Genomic DNA, 27,597 nt, shown 5'->3' with positions numbered 1-27,597 from the left:
AGCATCTTCTTAAACATAATTTTGGCATGCTTCTTGAACGGATTAAGAAAGATCTCTCTAAATGGTCCCCTATAAAGATTTCTCTCATTGGGCGCATTAATTCTATTAAAATGGTGGTGCTTCCTAAATTTCTTTATCTCTTTCAGTGTTTACCTTTATTTATTCCCCTGTCTTTTTTTAAGTCTTTGGACTCTGTTATCTCTTCTTTTATTTGGAATGGTAAGCACACTCGCTTACGCAAAGCACACCTTCAGAGGCCTAGATGCAATGGTGGTATGTCCTTACCCAATTTTAAGTTTTACTACTGGGCAGCTAACATACGAAATACACTTTATTGGTGGCATTATCACCTTTTGCCCAATAGACCGTCCTGGGTGGACATGGAAATAAATGCTTGCATCTAAACTACAGTCTACCTCTTATATTCCGGTCGATTGCCCAGTGGTGAAACACTCGTTGAGGATTTGGATCCAATTCAGGAAATCATTTGGTTTTAGGGACCCCTCTCTTCTTAGCCCTGTGTTCCGTAATCATTTTTTTTCGCCCTCAATGCAGGATGGTTCATTCAATAGTTTTTCTCAAAAGGGGATAAAATGTTTCAAAGACTTATTTTTGGATAATGTATTTGCTTCCTTTGAACAATTGGTATCACGTTTTGGTCTTACCAAGTCAGATTTCTTTAGAGTCTTGCAAGTAAGACATTACGTTAAGTCACTTATACCAGACTTCCCAGCGATGCCCTCCGAAAATCCTTTGGATAGGTTCCTTTAATGTAATACATTGGCAGAGGGCTCAATTGCTACTATTTACAATTTAATTATCAATCTGGCATCTTCATCCCTGGATAACATTAAGGGAGCTTGGGAGGAAGACCTTGACAGACCACTCTCCGAAGACACCTGGAACTGTGTCCTTAAACAGGTCCACTCAACGTCAATGTGTGCTCGGCATTCACTTATACAGTTTAAAGTTGTACACAGAGCTCATATATCCAAAGTTCAACTAGCTCGAATGTTTCCTGGTACTAGCCCTATGTTCAATAGATGTCAATGTACCGAGGGAACGTTAACTCACATTTTCTGGACATGCCCCAAATTAGAGCGTTACTGGCGTTCGATATTTCACACCCTTTCTGTGGTTCTTCAGCATAGATTAGAGCCAGAACCTCTGGTGGCATTATTTGGAGTTGCCCCAGAGGACGTATGGTTGTCAGCATCAATGTGTAAAGTCCTTGCTTTCTCTTCCCTACTTGCACGTAGAGCAATATTATTAAAGTGGAAAGATCCCTTGCCACCCACTCATACTCAATGGATTAGAGATATGATGTCCTGTCTCTGCCTCGAAAAAATTAGATATTCCCTGAGAGGATCAGAAAAACAATTTTTTAAGATGTGGCGATCTTTTCTTGACTATGTCGATACGTCTATTTGAATAATGCCACTACTATTGTTTTGATTTTTTTTCGTTTTTTAATTCTTTAATTTTTTTAATTTTTTTATGGATTTGGTTGGAGGTTTATATTTGTTAGCATGTTTGTAAATATTGTATGTATGCTCGGTTCTTACAATTCCATTTTGAAGTAATGGATAGTATGGGCATCATTCTTAAATTGGATGGTGAGGGGTGGGGGATTGTGAATGTGATTTATATTGTAAAAATCAATAAAAACAAACTTTGAACTAAAAGCAAAATCTAATAATGGGTTCATCCAGGATTTGAACCCAGGACCTCTCGCACCCTAAGCGAGAATCATACCCCTAGACCAACGAGCCGAAACATACGTCCTCCCTGCTGCTGCCGGGCCGCAAACATTTCAGCTTGCATGGCTTAAAGCGCAATTTTTCAATTAAATCTACAATTAAAAGGTAGCCAGTGCAAAGTTGCCAGCACAGAGGAAATGCGGCCTCTTTTTTGTGGTCATTGCTAAGGATCGCGCCTCGTCTTTGTCTTTGAGAACGATGGACACCTTCTCTCCAAATGGTAGGGCGCTAGCTTAGCATGCGTGACGTAGCGGGATCGATGCCTGCATTCTCCAGTGCTGTCCATCCTTTTTACGCCCCCCTTCAAGGGGCCCTCCCTAGATGAGCTCTTGCGGCTCAGTGCGGCTCCTTGCAATAGCAAGGAGCAAATGAAGCTTGGTTTGAGAGTGCCAATTTCACTGCCACGTCAGCAGTTGCGCATCACCTCTGTTTTTTCCCTCCCATCCGCAAAGAACCTAAAAAGGTTCCACCGAGATTTGAACTCGGATCGCTGGATTCAAAGCCCAGAGTGCTAACCATTACACCATGGAACCAACAGACCCTGCTAGCTGGCTGTCTGAGAGGGTGAGCGATGAGGCTAGGTGGAATCAGGTACACTAAAAGAGGCGGACGTGCTTCCTCTGCCGAAACGCGGGATTGAACCAGGGACCTTTAGATCTTCAGTCTAACGCTCTCCCAACTGAGCTATTTCGCCAAGTTTTTTGTTCAGTTTAGCCAGCAGGCATGTCTGGGAGACCGCCCGTCATTTTCGAGAAGAGCAGAGCGAAGCTCCCAGAGAGAAAATGAGTGGCCCGTACGGGGATCGAACCCGTGACCTTAGCGTTATTAGCACCACGCTCTAACCAACTGAGCCAACCGGCCTCTCTCTGGCACATTTTATCCCCAATTTCTCAGAAATATCCTGGTTGCCCTAATCACGCTGAAGAGATTAAAAGCAAAGCCTAATAATGGGCTCGTCCGGGATTTGAACCCGGGACCTCTCGCACCCTAAGCGAGAATCATACCCCTAGACCAACGAGCCGAAACCTACTTCCTCCCTGCTGCTGCCGGGCCGCAAACATTTCAGCTTGCATGGCTTAAAGCGCAATTTTTTGATTAAATCTACAATTAAAAGGTAGCCAGTGCAAAGTTGCCAGCACAGAGGAAATGCGGCCTCTTTTTTTGTGGTCATTGGAAATCACGCTGCAGCACCTGCACACATGCTAGGGATTGCGCCTCGTCTTTGTCTTTGAGAGCGATGGACACCTTCTTGCCATCATCGAGGGGAATTAGCTCAAATGGTAGAGTGCTCGCTGCGCAAAAGAAGGGGTCCAATCTTTGCGCCCCGCACGCAAGCGAAAAGGACGCAGAAAATGTGAAAAAACGCACAAATTTGCCCTGCAACAATATTCGGGCTACATTCCTGTATGTTATGGAAGAGTTTTAGTTACATGTGAAACAAGTCACACTCCGCGGGCTGGGCTCGAACCCCTGTTCTGCGCGACTAGTGTGTGATCAACTGCGCATTCGCCTTCACTTGGTTATCAATGTGACATATCATTATATTGATTGATATTAATTGTGTATATTATTTAAAAAAAAGCATATTACATTTATGGTTTAATAAAACTAATACAAATGTTTATTCAAATATGTGTTTTTTGTGTGTGGGATTGATTGATGTGATTGATGTGATTTATTTTAGGACACTTCAAATGTTTTATACACACAAATGCACACAAATATCGAAATGTAATTTTTTTTATTAAAATGAATACACACAAATATTGAAATAAGTACACACACACATAAATATATGGACATACACACAATATATGTGTTATATACAATGTATACTCTATGAAAGAGTGGGTGGGCCCATGTACAGTTTGCACATTCCAGTCCCAAGGCAATTAAAAGCAGCACAATGAATAAGAGATTGAACAGTATTTATTTTACTAAAACTACAAGACATTAATGAACAACAATAAACAACTAACAATGTAGAAATAGAATAGAACATTCTGTAATATAAATTAAACAAACAAGACATTACAGAAAGATTGAGAGAGAAAAAAGAACATAACTGTATTTACACATAGATATTTATTTACAGATATTTACAAACAATCTTTTTTCTGTGTTGGAAGATTTTTATCATGGAGGTGGCTGTCCAGGTTTTTTTCTGCTGGCGCTGTTCTACCAGCCACTCCTCTAAAGATTTGCCACCAGAGACACCCGGGCAAAACGTGGCACTGCTGAAGCGGCTGTGGCCGAACTCCTTGGTTTTGGGCTTGCCACACTTAGAGCATTTGTTATATGCCACTTCACGGACATATTTCCTTTTGTGGGCTCCACTGGCCTCCTCTTCTGCCCTGCGTCGTCTGTTCCTCTGAGTGAAGCGGGACACAGACACCGGGGCAGTGGGAGCAGGAGCCTCTCGCACGTCAGGAAACACTGGAGTTGGAGGCAGGAGAGGAGCAGCTGAAGCGCCACCTGCACCAGCTGCCAGCAGCGTGGGCGCAGTGTTCAATAAAATGAACAGGGGCAGTGGCACAGGAACTGGGGGAGGAGTAGGAGCTGCTGGGGTAATTGGCCTCACAATTGCAGCACTGGCAGGTCGTCTGCCCGGCCGTAGCTTAGGAGCCTGTCCCGCTCTGTTAGGAGGAAGGACAAACCCGTGCCGGGCCCCTGTTGTGGAGGGAGCCTCATCCAGCTCTTCCCGCGGAGCAGGAAGCTGTGAGCTGGCCACAGCGATGCGGTCTTCTGCAGCAAGGCCCTGGGTAAGGACAGTACCTTCCTGGGTGTTCTCCCTTCGATTAAACCTGCAATCAAAAAATGTATTCATAATAAATAACTGCTATCCCTTTCTTTCAAATGTCAATGTAAAACCATGCTTACCACTGAGTGAGAGTCCTCTGATTCAGCATAAACAGCTGAAGTGACGTGGCCTCCATCATAGTTTGGCAGTTCAGCACCAGGTCTCGGAGGTGGTGGTAATCCGTGAGCACCTTAGTCCAACGAGGAAGACGGACTCCATTCTTCTTAGTTGGGGACTTGTGAAGTGCACACAGTTTGATACACATGGCCTCAACTAAGCGACTGGTGCTGGGCCACTGAGCTGGCCCCCCAGGATGACCAATCAGGCACCTCTTCACACTGTCCACAAACGGTGTCACTCCTGTGTTTTTCGGAGCCTTGAAGCGTCCGTGGGTCAGTTTGGGCTGGTGTCTGGGCTGATAGTGGATCTTCCTCTTGTCCCCATCAGGAAGAGCAGTCCACAGACGGATGACCTCTGTGACCTGCTGCTCGTCCAGGTAGAGTGCCTGACGGAGGGACACCAGGTACTCAGCCAGATCCTGCACCTTATCCCAGCCTGCAACGCAATCGGGTCCAAGAACAGGAGCCTGCAGGAAAGTATTACAATAACAATACACAGCATGTTAAATGTCTGAGTGTAAAAGCAAATAGAAACTAATAATGAGAAGCTTACTTACAGGAGCCTGGTCTGCAACACTGGACCCAGTTGATGTTGCAGGAGCAGAGGCAGCACTTGGCTGGACAGAAGGCTGTGGAGGAGACTGCAGAGGAGGCTGAGCAGGGCGCAGAGGAGGAGACTGCAGAGGAGGCTGGGCAGGGCACAGAGGAGGAGACTGCAGAGGAGGCTGGGCAGGGCGCAGAGAAGGAGACTGCAGAGGAGGCTGGGCAGGGCGCAGAGTAGGAGACTGCAGAGGAGGCTGGGCAGGGCGCTGCAGTCCTGTGGGTGGCTGTAGTGAGGATGGTCCTGGTGCAGAGGGACAGGGGTTGAAGGCCTGGGGGCCGCTGCTGCTGTGGACTGGGACAGGCTCAATGGGGTCATAGAGGACTGGCACTGTGATGTCCTCAGTTTCCTCCTCAACAAAGCCTTCGTCCTGCACCACCTCATCAGTCATCTGCTCCACTAGCCGATCCTCCTCTTCTGGGTTATCCATAACAGTCAGGGATTTCCCAGACTGACTGTACAGATACTCCATACCCAGCAGCTCCCCTGCAAAAGAACACACATACAAAGCACATTCACATTATTATAGCTGTAGTGGCTATTTGTCCATAACAAACTGAAACAAAAAAAACAATCAAACTTTTCAAAGTTTGATCATTTGTAGGCTTTACGCAATTTAACAGATCAAAAAATTAAAATACTAAACAAGAAGATAATAAGCATAAATGCAAAATAAAGCAAATTCACTTTAGCAAAAGAAAGCAAAGAAATAAGGCTATAAAGGGTCAAATTAAGCCTAAATTAAACAAAGTACAAATAACACCAACAATAGTTGAATTATATGAAATACAATATAAAAAATATACACTCAAACACCTGTATAATTTATAATCTTTTGTTTGAGATAACATGAATAATTCTCACCTGTGTAAGCCCCTGGAGGCTGGTAGCGATCATCCAGGGACATCTTCAGCACTTTGCGGCTGAGCCGGTACATTGCCTCCCTCTCAACGCTACTGTAGGTCCTCAGGTCAGTCTTTCCCCTCACTGCTTCATCCATCCGGTCCTGGTTCCAGCGCATCAGGTCTTCCAGGAGATAGGCCTGGAAATGCGCATCACTGGCACTGGTCCCTACAGGTCAAATAAAGTCAAATATTAGTTATCTATGTATTCAGTATGGCAGAATAGGTTATAAAAGTTTAAAGTTTTTGCAGGTTATAAAAGTTATAACCTAACTGGGATGAAGCGATTTAAATGGAGGTGGAAAGACTCCAAGGAGGTGGAGCCACGAGCACAGCGATAGCAGCTGAGCTCCACACCACCCTTCTTCAGTGTGTCTGTCTTCTGGTACAGAGGGAAGCCCTTTGGGTCCTGAATACAGGCGATGTGCCTCTGCAGGTCTATCCAGACCTGTTGGATTCGCTCGTGGTCCAGCAGTGGTACACCCAGAGTGTCCCTCCCCTGCTCACTGTCCATCTCATCAATGAGCGCCTTGATCCTCCAGGTGGTCTCCTCCACTCCTCTGGTCCGCTAGCGACAGTGCAGTGCCAACTCCTTCCTGGTGATCAGCTTATCCAGAGCCTTCTCTGAGACTGGACCAACTCCTCTGGACTGTAACTCCCCCTGTTTGGCCAACCGTAGAGCAGCGACATCATCTGGATCCAGCTCAAAGATGCTCCTGGAAAGCCGAGCCATGAAGGTGCCGTAGAGCTGATGAGCCTCCGTGATGACACCTGCTGCAAAGCGCCGCATGAAGTACCAAATGTCTAGGCGCACTTGGAGCTCATCCCACTCTATGAACATGGCTCTGACCTGCGACTGTCTGTGCGCGTGTGGGCTGCAGCAGTCTCTGTCCACATACATGACGGCGGGTGGTGCCACTCCTGCCTCCCTGTACCTCTTCATGAGACCCACCGCCATGGGCCACAATCCATGCCCCTCTGCCGCTGTGAGGACTGACACCAACACCTGGCCGTGCTCATTGCCTACATTAGTGCATGAACCAGCAGTGTTGGCAGCAGCGCCGGCCAGTTTTTTGGTGACCTATGTAAAAAAAAAAATACAGTAGAATAAACAAATGTCAGAAAAATTTAAGATAATAACAATTATTATTACTCAAACTTGACTTGTTATACCTTTTTGGTGGAGTCCATCTTGAGGACAGAGCCAAAGACTGAGGTTATTTTGGCCTTGACCTCAGGTAGCCACGAGAGGACGTCCCTGGCATACACAGACAACAGCCACTTGGGTTTGGGGATGGGTGGGAGGGGCGGGGGCGCAGAAAAGAGTGGAGACTCAACGATGGAGGAGTCTGTGAAGGGCTCACAGACAGTGAGGTACTCCAGCGTCCGCTGTGACCACGCTGAGGTGTGTTGCTCCTGCAGCTTTTTGTGAAGCTGTGTGACACTGTTGCCCCGGGTCCTCTCCCACATCATTATGACTACACGGTAGTCACACGAGTACCTACAGACAGTCAAATAATTCTGTTCAGTGCCACATCTTATTATTTCAATGTTAATATCAGTAAATCAACGTATTTGATTTTATACAGTACAACAAATTACAGTGCATTGCTCTAAATATGAATGTGTTCTACCTGTATGTCAGAATGGCGGGGAATTTTCTGCGGTGTCCCATGTCGAGCTGTCCCAGGATGTCTTCAGACCAGGCTGGATAATTCTTCTTGCACCATTTCCACTCCACATACTCTGTGGCCATGTCATACCACCAGTCTATGTCCAGGACCTTGCGCAGAGTGCGATAAAGGCCAGCAGCTGTCAGCTTGTGGTTATTGCAGGCTGGCTGGACACAGACAAGTGGAATGGACCACATCTTCAGCGGCATCCAGAGGAACAGAGGGCGGCAGAAGAAGATATCAGGAGAAGTAGGGGGCTGGGTGAAGACGGTCGGGGGCTGGGGAGGATACCACCAGAAGTTGGGATGTGGCGTCAGCTCAGGCTTCCCTGTTTTTATGTTGGCCCTGAACAGAGTCTTCCTGATCCAGTCCTGCTGGAAAGATGGGAGTTGCTCTTTCCAGTGGACAGGAAGCTCTGCAGGCGACTGGGACACCTGGCCAGGGGTCCACAATGCTGGAGGAGCAGGATAAGGGGCAGGAGCAGGGGCAGTAGCACGAGCCGGGGCAGGAGCAGGGCCTCTCGAGCATGCAGTGGCTGGAGCATAAAAAAACACAACAAAATTATCTTATTGTTTTAGACTTTCACTGCATGACTTTCTCGGCTCTGCTGGACAGCTACTGCGATTACAAGGTTTACTGCAAAGCATGTATGATTAGTAGAGAGACGACATGATGATGAAAAGATGGATGGAAGCAGTGAAAATCATCCTGTTTTTCATCCAAGCACCATTAGAAGAAATACAAGAAGAAAAAAAATGGGATCAGCCAAGTGTGAAGCGAAGCAGACCAAACACTACAACAGCCACTTATTCCAAGGGGAGTGGGGGAAGTGTCAGATGACAAGAATGAGCTTTAGTCAGTGATTACGATAAAAAATGAAATAAAACCTTTTACATACACCTTTAAATTCTCTTTTTTCCTTTGAGGATGTTCACTCAAAGAGTGGATGTAGATTGACACCTGAGAAGTGCCATTCCTCTGTGTTGTGAAATAAAATAATATGTCATTTAAAAAATACAGTTTTGTTTTATTTGTAATTGTTTGTAAAATATTGTTTAAGATTTACATACCTTGAGGAAGTTGTTCCTCAGCTTGCGAGGCTACAGTTGCCATCTCCAGGTCATCTTCCTCCTCAAAAAAATCCATAGCAGCAGAGTCTGTAAAATAACATAAAACACTAAGCACATGTCACCAACACACTTGTATGCGTTAAGTGATACTCACCACATGTAAAGAGCTGTCTCCGGGCTGCGGACTCAGACGCAGGAGGTACACGTGGTCCTGCAGCTGTTGAACACGTATTTTCGTTAGACATATATACTGCATAATATATACTGTAATGATTTTAAAGCTTGCAATCACTTACAGGGTTTGGCTGGAGACAAAATCTTTTGTGCCAGCTGTGAAGCAGATAAATGCTTCCCCCGCGCCAACAGGGCCTTCACATTGGTCGCCAGCAGTGGCCTGTTCTTAGTGGCAGTAGGTGGAGGAGGAACAGACACAGTGGCAGTGGGCACAGCAGCAGTGAGGACAGATGCAGGGGGCACAGTGGTGGTGGCGGGCACGTGGGCTGGAGCCTGCCTCTTCAGCACGTCTGCTTTGAAAAGGGCCATATTGGTGTTAGGCCTGGCCTTTGCCTTCTTCAGGTAGTTGATGAGAAACTGGGCCTCCTTGCTTGGGTCCTCATACACCTCCTTCATTGACCTACCCTTAAAATCCCAAAACTCCACCATCAGACATCCAGAGTCTCCTGTCCTCTGGGCCTCCTGCAGCATGGCCTGTTTTTTCTGATACACCTCCACAGCCTCGCCTACCTCCCTGATCTGCGAGGTGTATCTGAGGAACAGGTGTTTGTTGGCCGACAGCGGGTTGTCCCTCTCCTCCTCCCCCAAAATGCTGCTGACCAGATAGCAGGCATACCCCAGTGAGTTCTCCAGCAGCCACAGGAACCTCTGACCCTGGTGTTTCCCAAACTGGATCTTGCAGTGAGCCAGAACCAGGAACTGGTCTCCAGGATTCCCTCCATTCTGCCTCACAAAGGCAGTGGCCTCAGCCAGGACCTCCTCCTTACACCTGGCCCTCCCTGCCAACACGATCTCCCTCCTATTGGCCTCCTCAGTTGGCCCCATAAGGAGTCGACCCTCAGAGGTTCTTCGTAAAACCGGGTATGCATACATAATCTGAAAGGACACAGGCATAAACAGAACGTTACATAGCTGTCATATTCCAACTGAAAGTATTTTACTACAGCATTTGTTTTTTATGTAATTAATTATTATAATATTATAATAATTAATGATTATTATTATTATGAGCATAAGCATTATTGTTTTTTATACAACTGTGAATCACTTTGAATTGCCTTGTGTACAAATTGTAAATAGTGTGATGAACTTATTAATAAGAAAATAAATAACACTTCTTGGTACAATCTTGCTGGTATCATGCCATGCTTAAATCATTTTGTTTTGTTTAGCTTTTGTGGCAGAGATTACTAAGAAACACCAAATATAACATAAAGGCGTTTATGACAATTCATAATAATATGATCATCAAACAGATCTAAAACTTAAAATGGTATATCAAATCGTTTTGGTATATCTTTTATAACATAGTTGAGAATCATTTGTTGAAACAAAAAAACACTTGTTTTTGCCTATTCATGTCTTTTTAAATATGTATAACATAGTATTTAAAAAGATAACATAAATATGTATACTGGTGTATAACATATTATAGTATAACATATATGAATTAAACTTTTTTTTAAAGGTTTTAGTAAAAATCTTCTTGTGCTCAAAATAATGTAATGAATGACACAAAAAATACTAAATTAACAACAACAAAAAAATGGTTTAAGGAGGATATAGCTTAATTAGCGGTCGGCTAATTATCTTGACAGTAGTGACATGTTTTTTACTGTATATCATGGTAAAGTTGCAGGTTCACATGTACAGAAGAAAACGTGTGATATTACACGCTAGCTAGCTTTATTGGCATGTTTAATTGTCTAAAAACAAACACTGTTTATGAATAAATAATGATCGATTATACAGTCGTGAAGAATAGACTTACCTGTTGCAAAGATTGCAAAGATGACGATAATAATAGCGGTCGCCGATTGGTCAAAAGTAAGCCACAGGAGCAGAGCCAGGAGAGAAACGTGATTGGTCAAAAGTAAGCCACAGGAGAGAAAGGCGATTGGTCAAAAGTAAGCCACAGGAGAGAAACACGATTGGTCAAAAGTAAGCCACAGGAGAGAACGCGATTGGTCAAAAGTAAGCCACAGCAGAGAAACACGATTGGCTCACGTGGGCTTACTTTGGGCTTACTTTGGCTCAATCGGTAGGAAGCAGTAGGCGCAAGCGAGAGTTAGCGGGATCGATGCCTGCATTCTCCAGTGCTGTCCATCCTTTTTACGCCCCCCTTCAAGGGGCACTCCCTAGATGAGCTCTTGCGGCTCAGTGCTGCAGAAAATGTTTTTTCGAACGAGGTACTGCACACATTCCTGGCAAAAGCAGAATCCAGATCGCTCTGAAATCTGGCTGAAGAGATTAAAAGCAAAGGGGAAGTAGCTCAAATGGTAGAGCGCTCGCTTAGCATGTGAGAGGTAGACTGAAAATCTAAAGGTCCCTGGTTCAATCCCGGGTTTCGGCAGAGGAACCACGTCTGCCTCTTTTACTCTACATGATTCCACCTAGCCTCATCGCTATATGGCTCTCAGACAGCCAGCAAGCAGGGTGTGTTGGTTCTATGGTGTAATGGTTGTGATGATGATGCGCAAAAGAGGCAGACGTGGTTCCTCTGCCGAAACCCAGGATTGAACCAGGGACCTTTAGATCTTCAATCTAACACTCTCCCAACTGAGCTATTTAGGCCAGGTACCTGTGCGGTTTAGCCAGCAAGGATGTCTGGGAGACCGCCCGTCATTTTCGAGAAGAGCAGAGCGAAGGTCCCAAAGAGAAAATGAGAAAATCACGCTGCAGCACTTGCACACGTGCTAGGGATCGCGCCTCGTCTTTGTCTTTGAGAGCGATGGACACCTTCTCTCCATCATCGAGGGGAATTAGCTCAAATGGTAGAGCGCTTGCTTAGCATGCGAGAGGTAGTGGGATCGATGCCTGCATTCTCCAGTGCTGTCCATCCTTTTTACGCCCCCCTTCAAGGAGCACTACCTAGATGAGCTCTTGCGGCTCAGTGCTGCCGAAAAAGTTTTTTCAAACGAGGTACTGCACACATTCCTGGCAAAAGCAGGTCCCACCGAGATTTGAACTCGGATCGCTGGATTCAGAGCCCAGAGTGCTCACCATTACACCATGGAACCTTGGTGTGTGTCAACTTTTCCCATGAGCAGCAGAGATTTAAGTCATTGAGTCCAGAAGCACGATAGCAAGGAGCAAATGAAGCCTTTGCTTTTAAGCCCATGTTTCCCGAATTCCGACTCGGTTTGAGAGTGCCAATTTCACTGCCACGTCAGCAGTTGCGCATCACCTCTGTTTTTTCCCTTCCTTCCGCAAAGAACCTAAAAAGATTCCACCGAGATTTGAACTCGGATCACTGGATTCAAAGCCCAGAGTGCTAACCATTACACCATGGAACCAACACACCCTGCTTGCTGGCTGTCTGAGAGCCATATAGCGATGAGGCTAGGTGGAATCATGTAGAGTTAAAAGAGGTGGATGTGGTTCCTCTGCCGAAACCCGGGATTGAACCAGGGACCTTTAGATCTTCAGTCTAACGCTCTCCCAAATGAGCTATTTCGGCCAGGTACTTCTGCATTTTAGCCAGCCGGAATATCTGGGAGACCGCCCGTCATTTTCGAGAAGAGCAGAGCGAAGGTCCCAGAGAGAAAATGAGTGGCCCGTACGGGATCGAAACCGCAACCTTGGCGTTATTAGCACCACGCTCTAACCAACTGAGCTAACCCGCCTCTCTCCGGCACATTTTATCCCCAATTTCTCAGAAATATCCTGGTTGCCCTAATCAGGCTGAAGAGATTAAAAGCAAAGCCTAATAATTGTCTCGTCCGAGATTTGAATCCGGGACCTCTCGCACCCTAAGCGAGAAACATACCCCTAGACCAACGAGCCGAAACATACGTCCTCCTTGCTGCCGGGCCGCAAACATTTCAGCTTGCATGGCTTAAAGCGCAATTTTTTGATTAAATCTACAATTTAAAGGTAGCCAGTGCAAAGTTGCCAGAACAGAGGAAATCCGGCCTCTTTTTTTGTGGTCATTGGAAATCCCGCTGCAGCACCTGCACACGTGCTAGGGATCGCGCCTCGTCTTTGTCTTTGAGAGCGATGGACACCTTCTCTCCATCATCGAGGGGAAGAGAGAGAAGGAGGAATGAAGGGGAAGGAGAAGAGAAAAAAAGAGGGGAAAAAGGCGGAAATCGGCGGTTCGAATCCCGATTGAAACATGCATCAACTATTGCAAACTCTTACAAAGTGCTATGAATCTATCAAATATAGCTTAAAAACTGATACAAATAGAATTGGTAATTGTTGCAATAACAATAATAAAAATAAGAATATGATACTACTACTACTGCTTATGATAATAATAATAATAATAATAATAATAATAATAATAAACATTTGTATCATTCTGACAATCACTTCTCACATCCTGTGGACCTGTCCATACAATTCTGTCCCTTTCTTGTAAGTTTAATGCTTTGTTTCAATACAAATACTTAAAATAAGAATATGATACCACTACTGCTTATAATAAATAATAATAAACCTTTATATCAAAGAAGTGTTTCTGACATTCACTTCAGTTCTCACACACTGTGGATTTGTCTTCAATATCATTCTGTCCCTTTCTTGTAATTTTAATGCTTTGTTGCAATAAGAATAATAAAAATAAGAATGTGATACTACTACTACTACTGCTTATAATAATAATAAACCTTTATATCAAAGAAATGTTTCTGACAGTCACTTCTCAGATCCTGTGGACCTGTCTGTTATACAATTCTGTCCCTTTCTTGTAATTGTAATGCTTTGTTGCAATACAAATAATTAAAATAAGAATATGATACTACTACTGCTTATAATAAATAATAATAAACCTTTATATCAAAGAAATGTTTCTGACATTCACTTCTCACACCCTGTTTGATCTGTCTGGAATACCATTTTGTCCCTTTCTTGTAATTTTAATATCTGTGTGAGTTTGTAAAAAGTTTTCCAGATAGGTTTGATAGAAAAAAGGCAAAGGATACTGTTGTAGAAAAAAAGTTCTTTTTATTTTTTATTTACAAACACCTTCTCCTTCTCTCTCACATAAACACACCCTCACGAGCATACACACACGCATGCACACATGCACGCACGCACGCACACACACTCACAGACACGCGCACGCACAGACACACGCGCACACACAGACACACACACACACACACACACACACACACACACACACACACACACACACACACACACACACACACACACACACACACACAGTATATAACAGGTTGTGGACTATTTACAAACAAAAAAGCTTTACGTAAGCTTACATAGTCTATGGGGTAAATTAACTAATTTAAAAAGCAAATGAACAAATTAGCTTCATGGAGGGTGAACAAATGACCCTAACGGATGCGCACACGCACACACACACATGTGGCATTTTGAAATAAACAAATTATTTTTTTTATATCTGCCCTCTTCTTCTTCATCTCCTCCATCCACTGGTCAAGTGGCATAACAGCAGTCTGGGGACAGTAAATGTGGCCATAATACTGGCTGTGGCCAGTATCTGTGTTGCGGGGCTGGTGGCACAGACTGCACTTGTTTTTGTCCACAGTGCGGACGTAGGGCCTCCGAGCAGGTGGTGGGGAGGGAATGGGGCCAGCAGGAGCAATCTGCCGGACGGCAGGAACTGGAGCTGGACACAAAAACACAAACGGGCCAAAGGCAGGACTGGGGTTGGGGATGACAGGTGAAGGAGCAGAAACAGGTGTTTGGACAATGGGGGCAAATGCAGGACTGGGGTTGGGGACAACAGGTTAAGGGGCAGAATCAGCAGGGAACAACTGCCTTTTTTCGGAAAACTTTTGGAGGAGTGGGGTGCGGAGCTGGAACTGCAGACTTTCGCTTGTCCACTGCCTTTCCCACTGTGCTTTCAGGCAAGTGGTAGCGGTGTTGGGGACCAGGCTGTAGGGGTGCTGCAGTGGGGCGAATCTGTCCAGGGGGGAGAGGCCTAGCAGCAATAGGAATGGGGGCTGGCAAGTTCACACCCTGAAGCAGGATGGCACATTCTTGCCTCTTCAGCCGCTTGTTGTGCCACTGAATTAAGGTTGTTTGATTCACCTCAAACAATTGCAGGGTGGTATTCTCCATCACAGTACCATTGCACAGGACCAGCTGCCGAATCTTGCTGTAGTCCCTCAGAATTAGAGTCCATCTTGTTACGGCATGATTTCCCAATTTTTTTGGGCTCCTGTGAATATCACACAGTTTAACAAAGATAGACTCTACCAGGCGGCAACAGTCTGGCCACTGTGCAGGGGATCCTGTTGACCCAAGGACGCAACGGGTCATGCTGTCCACACCAGGCGTGAATTCAGGCTTGGTTTTTGAGCACCTGAAGCGTCCTGTTGTAAGACGCACCTGGTGCCGGGCAGCGTACGCCACTCTCTGCTGGTCATACGGAAGCAGGCTTTGCCATAGGGCAATGATGGTACTGGCCTGCTGGTGGCTCAGAGTTTGCCCAGTTTCCACCCTAAGCCCCACCAAGTAGCCTGCCAGGTTGTCCACTCTCTCTATCCCTGGTACACTGCGCTCATCCACAGCCTGGTAAAATATAAGAGTAAATCAATGTTATAAAGTTACAATATCACAAGCAGAAGAACAACACAACCATCACAATGTACTTGTCACAAAAAGTCTTACCAGCGGTTGCTCAGGCACTGGTTGCACTGCTGGAGGAGCAGTGGCTGCAGCAACAGAGACAGTGAGAGTGGTCGGGAGAGGAAGGATGGAGGGGTAGGTGGTCATGGCAGATGGACCAGAGGCAGTGTGGGTGGTCATGGCAGATGGACCAGAGGCAGCGTGGGTGGTCATGTTGGATGGACCAGAGGCGGTGTGGGTGGTTGTGGCGGAGGACCAGAGGCGCTGTGGGTGGTCATGGTGGATGGACCAGAGGCGGCATGGGTGGTCATGGTGGATGGACCAGAGGCGGCGTGGGTGGTCATGGTGGATGGACCAGAGGCGGCGTGGGTGGTCATGGTGGATGGACCAGAGGCGGCGTGGGTGGTCGTGGAGGATGGACCAGTCATGGCAGATCGACCAGAGGCGGCGTAGGTGGTCGTGGAGGATGGACCAGAGGCGCTGTGAGTGGTCATGGTGGATGGACCAGAGGCGCTGTGGGTGGTCATTGTGGATGGACCAGAGGCGCTGTGAGTGGTCATGGTGGATGGACCAGAGGCGCTGTGGGTGGTCATGGTGGATGGACCAGAGGCGGCGTGGGTGGTCATGGTGGATGGACCAGAGGCGGCGTGGGTGGTCGTGGAGGATGGACCAGTCATGGCAGATGGACCAGAGGCGGCGTAGGTGGTTGTGGCAGAGGATGGACCAGAGGGCACCCTGGTCATCCAGTTGTAAGACTGAAAAAAGGGGGAATAAACATGTTTATGGAGTTTAATTTATCTTTTTTTCTTTTCTTTTTTATTAATCTATTTACTCTTTAGATTGTATTAATGGTATTTAGTTTGTTTCTATTTTTCTTTTCATTGTGCTATACAAATAAAGTTAATAGTGCTATACAAATAATACTACTTGTACTTTTATTATTAAGAATAGTTACCAGTTGTTGATTAGGTGCTGCTGTGGTGGTGTTAGCAGACCCAGTCTGGACAGAGGCAGGAGTGCTGGCTACGCTGATTGCGGTGGGTGATGTGCCAGGGGACAGGTCCAGCACCTCAATAGTGGGATCCAGGTTAAGGTCCAAACTGACATATCCGAATCCCTCATCCTCCAACTCCTCCTCCGTGCCCACATCCTCCAACATCTGTTCTGTCACCTCAGAGTCAGGATCCACGTCCTGCATGGCCTGCCCTGCTTGACGGTACAGGTAATCTATACCTATGAGTTCACCTGGGACAGACAGGAGAACACAGTAGAGGGAAATCAGTTTTCAGAAAAATAATATACAAATATTCTATTTTTATGCAATATAAAAAGCAATTTAAAGCTGAAACTCACCAGTATAGACAGATGGTGGCTGAAAAGACGGTACAAGCTGTCTTCCAAGTACCTTAACACTGTGGGTGTTGACACAGTGCACCAGGTCCCCGGAGTAGCTTAACAGGGACGGAGGTGTGCCTGCCAGAGATGCCATTTTACGGTCCTGATTCCACCTGTTCAAGCCTTCCAGGAGGTACAGCTGGAAATTTAAGCTGTTGGCGCTTGTTCCTTTAGATAAGATCAATAACGTTACATTACTTTTTTTGTGCTATGCTATTTGAAAGACATTCATTGTGTCACCCTTAATATTTCTGATGAATAATGATTTATACTGACCTGGAATGAACCTGTTCAGGTGTGGATGAAAGGACTCCAGCGATGTGGAGCCCCTTGCGCATCTGTATTTTGGCAGCACAATACCATCTTTGGTGGTGGTGCCAGTCTGTGTGTAGAGCAGCACACCTGGTTCATCCTGAATGCACTTTACGTGCCTCATCTGGACTTGTCAGATGTGCTGCATCCTCTCCTGGTCCAAGAGAGGGACACCAAGAAGGTCTCGACCCTTTACCCCCATCAGCTCGCTGAGGAGGTGCTCGATCATCAGAATGGTCTGCTGCTCTCCTCTTGTCCGCCTTCGGCAGTGCAGGGCCAATTCATCCTTGGTGATCCGTTGGTCCACCATAGTGTCGGTGATACCAGGGACACCTTCATGTTTCAGCTGCTCCCTCTTGGCCTGCCTCAGCAGAGACACATCCCCACTGTCCCATTCAAAAATGCAGCAAGACATGCGTGCCATGAAAATGGGGTAAAGAGGATGTGCATCTTTAGTGCACCCAGCTGCCAGTCACCGCATGAAATGGTAGATGTCCAGCTTCACCACCAAGTCTGGCCACCCACCAAATCGCTGCTTGAGCTTGGTCTGCCCAGTGCCCTCCCGACAGCAGTCGCAGTCCACATAGAGGAGCTGAGGCGGAGCCACACCCGCATCAGTGTACCTCCGGATGAGGTCAGCTGCCATTCGGTCCAGGGCTGGACCCTCCTGAGCTGTCAGAACACTAATGAGGATCTGGCCCACCTCATTGCTGACAGATGTTAGCCACATAGCTGTCCCCTTTGCAAACCCCGATAGCTTCTTTGTGATCTGTAATCACACAGAAAAGACAGTGAGTGATGCTAAATTATTTATATATGGAACATTACATACATACTACTGTACTACTACTAATGGTGTATTTTCAATTCTTTTGATTGAAATGTAAAAATAGTTACCTTTTTGGTTGAGTCCATCTTCAGAATGCAGCCATATGTGGACGTTATGCTGGCTTTAATGTGGTCAATCCTGCACAAGATATCTCGCCCATATACAGCCAGCATCCACCTGTGGGAGGGGATAGTTTCGGCTCAGGTGGCTCCTGAAACCTCACAGGGAGCAGGCTTGGCTGGGAGATGAAGTCTGAGCAGGCACCAAGGTATCGGCAAAGACGCTTCAGCCACTCCTCGCTGTGGTTCTCCCGCAGGTGCCTCACTAAGCGAGAGGGGCTGTTGCCCAGGGCCCTCTCCCTCAGGAACCTTATGACCCGCATGTCACAGGCATACCTGAATAAAACAAAGGGAAAGAGAGACAGAAAGACACAAACATTAAAACCAGCTCATCTCAATTGTGTTTTAAATGACAAACATTTGTTACACAAGCTAAGTAATCTCAGTATACTCACTTTCGAGTTAGGATCAGCCTAAATTCCAGTCTGTGGGCTAAGTCCAGCTGGTCCAAGATGGCCTTGCTGGTGGAAATTAAGGCCGTTTTGCACCCACTGCACCAGAGAGTCTCCGTGATCATAAGGTAGTACTGGTCCACATCCAGAACCTGACGGGCTCTCTTGTGTGCCCCATAGCCTGTGAGCTGTCTCCCACACACAGGACAGGACAGCCTGATCTTCCAGAGGTGGTATGGCATCCACAGTAGAAGCCGGTGTGTAAAGAAGCGCTCTGGAGCGGGGCCTTGGTGATAGATCAGAGCTGGCTCTGGTGGATCATACCACAGCTTCAGGTCAGTACGAAGCCGATGTTGCTTCCACAAAGCTGCTGAAATCCTTTTCTGACCCTGTGGTGGTATGGTTTTCATCAACTTTGCGGGAAGCCATCCAGACTCTGAACCTGGAGCGATCACCCTATCCTCGGCAGGTTGAACAGAGGATCCAGCCACAGATGGAGCAGCAGAGGGAACACAGGTGGAGCTGATCACAGGGGTGAGAGGAGCAGAGGACGTCCCAGAGGAGGCAGCGGCTGACACTTCCTAATGTATTAAAAAAGGCAAACACATACAGTAGATATGATTACAAGCCACTTATGAGGAATGTTTGTTCAAAATGTAGCATATTTATGTGATCCAACAATATTAGTGTGAAGAAAACGATTAAATGAAAGAGTTTCTCACAACTCTAGAAGCAGCTCCTGGAGCACAGGAAGCAGAGGTGGCTTGAGACACAGAAGAAGGAGGAAGAGACAGGGGGGAGACGGTCTGAATATACAGCCTGGGACTGCGTGCAGGAGATGGTGTCCTAGATGCAGGGCTGGACAATGCAGAAGTGCTAATAGGCTGCAAGATTAAGAGAACACAGTTTACAATATTGAATGAAATAATATATCATTATCAGGTATTGCAGTAACAATGATTAGATAAACTCAGCATATCTTTATGGAATGAAATTTCATTTTTTTGACTATATACCTTGGTTGCATGCGTCCTTGCCACACCTAGGTTTGGCTTTAAAGCTGCACCATGGGCCCCACCATACCGTGGCTTTGTAAACTGACAAAAAGAAATTAGTAACATTATGTGAAGCATTTTAAAATGCTATAACATATGATAACATAAATATCTGCAAAGACATGCATTTACCGATGCCAAAGTTAAAGTAGGCTTTAAAGGTGCTTTTCCAGATGTTGTTCCTGACTGCCCTGGTGTTACAGGTGGTGACGTGGATGGTGTGGATGACACAGGGGCCACAGGGGCCAAACTGGAAGGCTACAGTTTCACAGAAAAGGAAATTTAATTCAAAAATACACAATACACCATCAACACATTACAGTTTTATGAAACACTTATACCTTTTTTGTATGGAAACCACAGTCACATGTCTGTGTCCCCCCAAACAGAGACATTTGCCCCCTGTGTTGCAGTGGACACTTCTCAATCTGTAACATATGACAGTGAATCATAACTACCTGCTCCCTCTATATATGACATAGCTTCCCTGTGTTTATATACATGCCCAAGTTTACCTTCTGATACAGGTCATGCCATTTCTTCTGGCGTGGTTCCTCAGAAGGCCAGACCCCCTGTGTGGCAAATCTGCGCAGGCGGGTCATCCATTCACCCTCACTCATAGCCCTGTGCTTCTTGTGCTTGGAAGCCATCTTCCAATAAAAGATAGCGTGTGGCAAAATACAAAGTTTATGACTATTCAGTAGAGTAGTTAATCCACCCCCTGTGTGGCAAATCTGCGCAGGCGGGTCATCCATTCACCCTCACTCATAGCCCTGTGCTTCTTGTGCTTGGAAGCCATCTTCCAATAAAAGATAGCGTGTGGCAAAATACAAAGTTTATGACTATTCAGTAGAGTAGTTAATCCATTTCATACATTTATTTCCTTCCTCAGAAGGCCAGACCCCCTGTGTGGCAAATCTGCGCAGGCGGGTCATCCATTCACCCTCACTCATAGCCCTGTGCTTCTTGTGCTTGGAAGCCATCTTCCAATAAAAGATACCGTGTGGCAAAATACAAAGTTTATGACTATTCAGTAGAGTAGTTAATCCATTTCATACATTTATTTCACATAGCACATATTTCATCTCAGTGTTTTTGGACAAGGTTATAGTTTGATATTTTGGGAGGAAGGGATATTGTGGTGTGTGGGTAAATGCCATAACATAACTCGGTAACACTTTACTTGAAGGGGTGTACATAAGACTGACATGACACCTTCATAACCATGACATAACATATGTCATGAATATGAAGTAGGGTTTATGCATGTTTATGACAACTGTCATTAAGTGTCTTTCGCTCAATAATGACATTTTGAATGCACATATGACATTGTTTAAGATGTCTTTGTTATGACACCTTGACATAAACCATAACATCATAACCTGTCAGTGTTTTGTCATGACAACTTGACATTAAATTAAGTTAAACTGGCATGTGGTTGGTTTTGACATTGGCTGTCATGAGGCCATTATAACTGTGTCATGAATATTTTTCGTGTCCTCAACTACAGTGGTACAAATTGAATTTGTCATTAAACAGTTATAATGGCCTCATGACAGCCAATATCAAAACCAACCACCTGACAGTTTAATGTAATGTTAACCAATAAAGCTATGTGGTTTCTTAAGTTTGATAATTAATCTGCTATGTCATGTTTATGGCAGGTTGTGTTGTCTTAGTAATGTCAAGTTGTCATGACAAAGACACTGACAGGTTATGATGTATTGGTTTATGTCAAGCTGTCATAACAAAGACATCTCAAACAATGTCATATTTGCATTAAAAATGTCATAATTGAGCGAATGACACTTAATGACAGTTGGCATAAACATGCATGAAACCTCCTTCATATTCATAACATGTGTCATGTCATGATTATGAAGGTGTCATGTTAGTCTTATGCACACCCCTTCAAGTAAAGTGTTACCCATAACTCCATAAAAATCAGATTATTACATACCATTTCGATTACATAGACTTACAATTAGCCCACATTATTAATATTATCGATTATAGCCCACTTAAACAACACAAGGCCCATATTACGTCATACAACGTAATGTTAATGTTAATAAAGGCGCAGTTTTATGGTTAGCCTATGTATTGAATTACAGCTGAAATGAACAGACACAAATTATTTTACCTCTGGTAAAAACTGGCGCTCATAACTGTAGGCTAATTAATGTTAACGTTATGCATAATTCAGCCATATAGCGGTACGAGGTAATCTATATGATAGGCTTGCTATTTTTAGGCAACTTAATGTAAGCATAACAACGTAATAACATACATTATGCACGATAGTAATTATATTGATATAAACATGTAAAACTGTAAACATTCATTAAAAATAATGAAACGGGCCACTACCCTTGACCTCTGCTACATAAATAAGACGTTCTTGTAACGTTAGTACACGTAATACGCTAGCTAACTAGTGCAAGTCACTTAACTAAATATAACAACATTTTCGGTTTCTTACCTCGATGTAGTAACGTGAAATCCAAAGTAAACCCAGTACTTTGACACCTGTAAAGTTTCAACTTTTTTTTCAAAACCGCTGGAAACCACTTAACCTCTGGCGATGCCCCGTCAGGTAGATGGAGGGTTTTTGGGAATGAAGGATAGCGATTGGTTGTCAACAAAAGCAAGGAGACGGAAATTTCGGAAATGGACTTTATTGATTGGCTGTAAACTGTGAGGTAAAGATACACATACTGATACGTGATTGATGCATACGTATAAAAAAAAAAGTTTGAAATGGATCATAGTAATTGGAAGCTGGGAAACGGAGATGATGGGATCAGGCTTTATTGATTGGCTGTGAACAAAGATGGAAAGATGCCAATAGTGATACGTGATTGGATGGCAATTGACAGTCTCTCGTTCTCCCGGCACTGCTAGCCGGGCAACTGCGGTGAACTGCTTCGGGCTGGTCGCGGTCTTTATCCGTGCCTAAATTGCACCCGTGAAAGGGAGCCTCACATTTCGCACAGGCTTGGCATAGCCTCTTGCGGGTAAAGTCAGGGTTAAGCCTAGAGGTAGGCTTAGATTGTACTTTGTTTGTTTGAGCCATATCTGTTGTTGGGGGATACAAATTGACCCAGTAGAGCAGGCCAATAATATGCACAACCCGGAGCTAAAGTTCCGTTTCGGTCTGTCGAGTGGGAGAGCGGTTACCGAAGACAAACTTCTCAAAATATCCAAAGGCAAAAGTGAGTCATACAACAAAGAGTTGGAGGGACACAACCTCCAAACGGAAGCAAAAACGCTAGTACATATAGGCCTATGCCGAATCGAATGACCTCATGCCTGAGAGCCTGATAGGTTACAAGTTACCGGTGCCCTCCTTATGAAAACAAAATCCAAGTTCGATCGCTGTCGTAAGTTATTACGGATGCTCGATGGTGTTTTAAAAAGAGTTTTGAGCAGGACCTCTCTGGAACACAGGCCTCCAACCATCCGGAACAAAACATGAGCATTCCATCCACGCGCCACGGCAAACATAATCTGATGTAAACTTTCACAACACCCGCTGTCTTCTTTGAACACAAAGCAACTGACCAAGCTGTTAACGCTAAAAGGGGCCAAGAAACGTTGTGTCATGTGTCCGAAATGACACGGATGTGTTAGTGGACACACGTGTGCTAAATTCTGCAGCTGTGTTGGTGGTTGCATGGCAGGACGTCAACGAAAAACACCTTTCGTCCATGGGTGGGCTCGAACCAAAAACCTTTCGGTTAACAGCCGAACGCGCTGACCTATTGCGCCACAGAGACCTACAGCTAGCCTTTCCATGGGTTAGCTTATAAAAAAAAGCAGACCTGGACTTTTCCGGCAATGGCGGACTCGCTTTCCACGGTTGAAACCGAGAGCCCGTTGGGAAGAGAGAGGGCTAATAGATGCGCCCAACGTGGGGCTCAAACCCACGACCCTGAGATTAAGAGTCTCATGCTCTACCGACTGAGATATCAGGAGAAGTAGGGGGCTGGGTGAAGACGGTCGGGGGCTGGGGAGGATACCACCAGAAGTTGGGATGTGGCGTCAGCTCAGGCTTCCCTGTTTTTATGTTGGCCCTGAACAGAGTCTTCCTGATCCAGTCCTGCTGGAAAGATGGGAGTTGCTCTTTCCAGTGGACAGGAAGCTCTGCAGGCGACTGAGACAGCTGGCCAGGGGTCCACAATGCTGGAGGAGCAGGATAAGGGGCAGGAGCAGGGGCAGTAGCATGAGCCGGGGCAGGAGCAGGGCCTCTCAAGCCTGCTGTGGCTGGAGCGTAAAAAAACACAACAAAATTATCTTATTGTTTTAGACTTTCACTCTATGACTTTCTCAGCTCTGCTGGACAGCTACTGTGATTACAAGGTTTACTGCAAAGCATGTATAATTAGTAGAGAGACGACATGATGATGAAAAGATGGATGGAAGCAGTGAAAATCATCCTGTTTTTCATCCAAGCATCCATTAGAAGGAATACAAGAAGAAAAAAAGATGGGATCAGCCAAGTGTGAAGCGAAGCAGACCAAACACTACAACAGCCACTTATTCCAAGGGGAGTGGGGGAAGTGTGAGATGACAAGAATGAGCTTTAGTCAGTGATTACGATAAAAAATGAAATAAAACCTTTTACTTAAACCTTTAAATTCTCTTTTTTCCTTTGAGGATGTTCACTCAAAGAGTGAATGTAGATTGACACCTGAGAAGTGCCATTCCTCTGTGTTGTGAAATAAAATAATATGTCATTTAAAAAATACTGTTTTGTTTTATTTGTAATTGTTTGTAAAATATTGTTTAAGATTTACATACCTTGAGGAAGTTGTTCCTCAGCTTGCGAGGCTACAGTTGCCATCTCCAGGTCATCTTCCTCCTCAAAAAAATCCGTAGCAGCAGAGTCTGTAAAATAACATAAAACACTAAGCACATGTCACCAACACACTTGTATGCGTTAAGTGATACTCACCACATGTAAAGAGCTGTCTCCGGGCTGCGGACTCAGACGCAGGAGGTACACGTGGTCCTGCAGCTGTTGAACACGTATTTTCGTTAGACATATATACGGCATAATATATACTGTAATGATTTTAAAGCTTGCAAATCACTTACAGGGTTTGGCTGGAGACAAAATCTTTTGTGCCAGCTGTGAAGCAGATAAATGCTTCCCCCGCGCCAACAGGGCCTTCACATTGGTCGCCAGCAGTGGCCTGTTCTTAGTGGCAGTAGGTGGAGGAGGAACAGACACAGTGGCAGTGGGCACAGCAGCAGTGAGGACAGATGCAGTGGGCACAGTGGTGTTGGGCACGTGGGCTGGAGCCTGCCTCTTCAGCACGTATGCTTTGAAAAGGGCCATATTGGTGTTAGGCCTGGCCTTTGCCTTCTTCAGGTAGGTGATGAGAGACTGGGCCTCCTTGCTTGGGTCCTCATACACCTCCTTCATTGACCTACCCTTAAAATCCCCAAACTCCACCATCAGACATCCAGAGTCTCCTGTCCTCTGGGCCTCCTGCAGCATGGCCTGTTTTTTCTGATACACCTCCACAGCCTGACCTACCTCCCTGATCTGCGAGGTGTATCTGAGGAACAGGTGTTTGTTGGCCGACAGCGGGTTGTCCCTCTCCTCCTCCCCCAAAATGCTGCTGACCAGATAGCAGGCATACCCCAGTGAGTTCTCCAGCAGCCACAGGAACCTCTGACCCTGGTGTTTCCCAAACTGGATCTTGCAGTGAGCCAGAACCAGGAACTGGTCTCCAGGATTCCCTCCATTCTGCCTCACAAAGGCAGTGGCCTCAGCCAGGACCTCCTCCTTACACCTGGCCCTCCCTGCCAACACGATCTCCCTCCTATTGGCCTCCTCAGTTGGCCCCATAAGGAGTCGACCCTCAGAGGTTCTTCGTAAAAACGGGTATGCATACATAATCTGAAAGGACACAGGCATAAACAGAACGTTACATAGCTGTCATATTCCAACTGAAAGTATTTTACTACAGCATTTGTTTTTTATGTAATTAATTATTATAATATTATAATAATTAATGATTATTATTATTATGAGCATAAGCATTATTGTTTTTTATACAACTGTGAATCACTTTGAATTGCCTTGTGTACAAATTGTAAATAGTGTGATGAACTTATTAATAAGGAAATAAATAACACTTCTTGGTACAATCTTGCTGGTATCATGCCATGCTTAAATCATTTTGTTTTGTTTAGCTTTTGTGGCAGAGATTACTAAGAAACACCAAATATAACATAAAGGCGTTTATGACAATTCATAATAATATGATCATCAAACAGATATAAAACTTAAAATGGTATATCAAATCGCTTTGGTATATCTTTTATAACATAGTTGAGAATCATTTGTTGAAGCAAAAAACACTTGTTTTTGCCTATTCATGTCTTTTTAAATATGTATAACATAGTATTTAAAAAGATAACATAAATATGTATACCGGTGTATAACATAGTATAGTATAACATATATGAATTTTTTTTTTTTTTTTTAAAGGTTTTAGTAAAAATCTTCTTGTGCTCAAAATAATGTATTGAATGACACAAAAAAATACTAAATTAACAACAGCAAAAAATGGTTTAAGGAGGATATAGCTTAATTAGCGGTCGGCTAATTATCTTGACAGTAGTGACGTTTTTTACTGTATATCATGGTAAAGTTGCAGGTTCACATGTACAGAAGAAAACGTGTGCTATTACACGCTAGCTAGCTTTATTGGCATGTTTAATTGTCTAAAAATAAACACTGTTTATGAATAAATAATGATCGATTATACAGTCGTGAAGAATAGACTTACCTGTTGCAAAGATTGCAAAGATGACGATAATAATAGCGGTCGCCGATTGGTCAAAAGTAAGCCACAGGAGCAGAGCCAGGAGAGAAACGCGATTGGTCAAAAGTAAGCCACAGGAGAGAAAGGCGATTGGTCAAAAGTAAGCCACAGGAGAGAAACACGATTGGTCAAAAGTAAGCCACAGGAGAGAACGCGATTGGTCAAAAGTAAGCCACAGCAGAGAAACACAATTGGCTCACGTGGGCTTACTTTGGGCTTACTTTGGCTCAATCGGTAGGAAGCAGTAGGCGCAAGCGAGAGGTAGCGGGATCGATGCCTAAATTCTCCAGTGCTGTCCATCCTTTTTACGCCCCCCTTCAAGGGGCACTACCTAGATGAGCTCTTGCGGCTCAGTGCTGCCGAAAAAGTTTTTTCGAACGAGGTACTGCACACATTCCTGGCAAAAGCAGGTCCCACCTAGCCTGGCAAGCCAGACCTACATCAAGATGTTAGGTCTGGGAACTCACAATTGGCATACCTCAATCCGAGGGGCGGGATAAACTGTTGTCTTTCAAATTCCCTCTGCACGCAATAGGACAGCGCTACAACCAACCAGAGCAACGAACGGCTGTGGCTGAGTGAGTCCCATGCTGCATTTTCCCACCATCGGAGCAAGTTGATGTATTAAACTTTTGCCGTATCCGGTCGTCAAAAGTCCGAACACATCTTCATTTTTTAAGAATGACTTAAGTGACGTTCCCTTAACTCCAAGTCATCCAGAGTCGCCGCCAAAGCCAATTCGAAAGACCGCTGTTCGCCAGCAGCATCTTCTTTGTTTTTCAGGTAGCGGGGAAATCACCTATGGAAATCACACGCAACGCTGCCGTCATTATGTTAAGCCCCCCCACCAACTCTATACACGATGTGATTGGCCCGACCAGAGTTTGGTTTTTCCAGTTCGAATGCCAACGGAGAGTTGCTAGACCA

The 27,597-nt window shown here is 45.1% G+C and overlaps 1 long non-coding RNA gene and 6 other non-coding genes across 7 annotated transcripts; all 7 read right to left on the bottom strand.

Moving 5' to 3' along the window:
• Positions 1–2,221: 2,221 nt before the first annotated feature.
• On the bottom strand, positions 2,222–2,293 carry trnaq-uug (transfer RNA glutamine (anticodon UUG)). The gene has a single exon. It is a non-coding gene; the product is annotated as a tRNA-Gln (tRNA).
• A 254-nt stretch (positions 2,294–2,547) lies between these two features.
• On the bottom strand, positions 2,548–2,621 carry trnai-aau (transfer RNA isoleucine (anticodon AAU)). Its single transcript has one exon. It is a non-coding gene; the product is annotated as a tRNA-Ile (tRNA).
• Positions 2,622–2,709: 88 nt separating this feature from the next.
• Positions 2,710–2,781, bottom strand: trnap-agg (transfer RNA proline (anticodon AGG)). The gene has a single exon. It is a non-coding gene; the product is annotated as a tRNA-Pro (tRNA).
• A 9,326-nt stretch (positions 2,782–12,107) lies between these two features.
• trnaq-cug (transfer RNA glutamine (anticodon CUG)) lies at positions 12,108–12,179 on the bottom strand. The gene has a single exon. It is a non-coding gene; the product is annotated as a tRNA-Gln (tRNA).
• A 204-nt stretch (positions 12,180–12,383) lies between these two features.
• On the bottom strand, positions 12,384–12,455 carry trnaq-uug (transfer RNA glutamine (anticodon UUG)). The gene has a single exon. It is a non-coding gene; the product is annotated as a tRNA-Gln (tRNA).
• A 91-nt stretch (positions 12,456–12,546) lies between these two features.
• On the bottom strand, positions 12,547–12,619 carry trnaf-gaa (transfer RNA phenylalanine (anticodon GAA)). Its single transcript has one exon. It is a non-coding gene; the product is annotated as a tRNA-Phe (tRNA).
• Positions 12,620–24,664: 12,045 nt separating this feature from the next.
• Positions 24,665–25,032, bottom strand: LOC143748489 (uncharacterized). The gene is made up of 3 exons (XR_013206801.1): positions 24,929–25,032; positions 24,786–24,848; positions 24,665–24,718 (listed from the first exon to the last, which is right to left on the bottom strand). It is a non-coding gene; the product is annotated as an uncharacterized LOC143748489 (long non-coding RNA).
• Positions 25,033–27,597: the final 2,565 nt, after the last annotated feature.

Source organism: Siphateles boraxobius, unplaced genomic scaffold (genome assembly GCF_051911475.1).
Source record: "Siphateles boraxobius isolate OS27281-9 unplaced genomic scaffold, OSU_SipBor_1 239, whole genome shotgun sequence".
In the NCBI taxonomy this organism is placed as follows: Eukaryota; Metazoa; Chordata; class Actinopteri; order Cypriniformes; family Leuciscidae; genus Siphateles; species Siphateles boraxobius.
This window is presented reverse-complemented; position numbering and strand designations above follow the sequence as displayed.